We start from the raw sequence: 1,336 nt of genomic DNA, 5'->3' as shown, positions 1-1,336 counted from the left end.
ACAAGCACTTGAAACCGATCTTCAGTTTTATATTTCGCGATTTGGCAACCCTAGTATTGCATTCTGGCAACTCACAACTTTATCGTAAAGTTTAATATTTTTGATGTTATGCATACTCAGAACGTTTTGACATACGAGCGCTATTTGTATTGTTTACAGTAACTTAAAATATTCATCTCAGCCAAAAAATTGAATTAGTTGACGGAACGATGAGCTGTCCGAGATATCGACGAAATTGACATAGTTCAGCGTTGGCTAGGTCATATCATCCGAGTGGATGAAAACACTTCAATTCTGAGAGCATTCGACGCAGTACCCGCCGGAGGAAGCAGAGAAAGAGGAGGACCTCCACTCCGTTGGAAAGTTTAGGTGGAGAGGGATTTTTATTTTTATCAATTTATAGGACGAACGGATTTAGAAGACATACCTTGTTGTACAAGTTAGAACATTTTCAAAAAATATACTACGTGACTTTTTCTGGCCAACTTGGTGCTTTACARAAACTGCGCCAAATTGTTTACAAATGCCCGGAACAAATTTACACATTATTGCCGCTTTAGTAACAACAAAACGCGTAAAACACATTGTTATTGCATAACACTGTTTATATTATTTGTATTTTTAATTTAATATGTTTTTATTTGGCCTAAAGCTGGCTGCACATGTTTGCACTGTTATCATTGAGATATTCACACAACAAAGTATTAAATGGCAACAAGTGTTTTTAGACTCATTTTTATGTCTAATGACTGAAGGCTGGGGAAAACGGGCATTTTTCATTGTCACATATTGTCTAGACGTTAATGTCTTTAGAAACTAGTATTCTATATGATTAARGCACATTTTAGTTGGAAGTAATTAGGGCAAGGCATCTAATTGTCGAAAAAGAATAAATTAGAAAAAGAAAGCCCTCGTCTTTCTTAAAAAGTGGTGGTTTTTTTTTACAAATTTATTTATATTTACTAAGCCAAAAGGGAATATCGATTTTCCATAAAGTAAAATAATTTTATAGAAAGCCTTTGAGCTGTTTTTCGCCAAAAAAAATTTTTTTTGAAAAGGGAGCTTTCACTGAAAAAGTWATTGTGAAAGCAAACAAAAGCTTAGAAGTCGCGAAATAAACGTAAAATTCCYAGCGGAAGGAAAAATAGGATAAAGTTCACTGAGAAGCAACCGAAATAACGACTTTTTCTTTGGAAGYTAAATAAGGATGAGAAGTGAAAGCTTCTAAAGAATAAAATTAAAAGCACGGAGGATAAATTAAACCAACTCAATTAAAGCCATACAGCCAACTTTGCAATTCGATTTTGCTCTTAATGAAGTTTGTAGCTTTGAAAGC

This window comes from Bactrocera latifrons, unplaced genomic scaffold, assembly GCF_001853355.1.
Source record: "Bactrocera latifrons isolate USDA-ARS-PBARC rearing strain unplaced genomic scaffold, ASM185335v1 scaffold_23, whole genome shotgun sequence".
NCBI lineage: Eukaryota > Metazoa > Arthropoda > Insecta > Diptera > Tephritidae > Bactrocera > Bactrocera latifrons.
Note: the sequence above shows the minus strand (reverse complement) of the source record.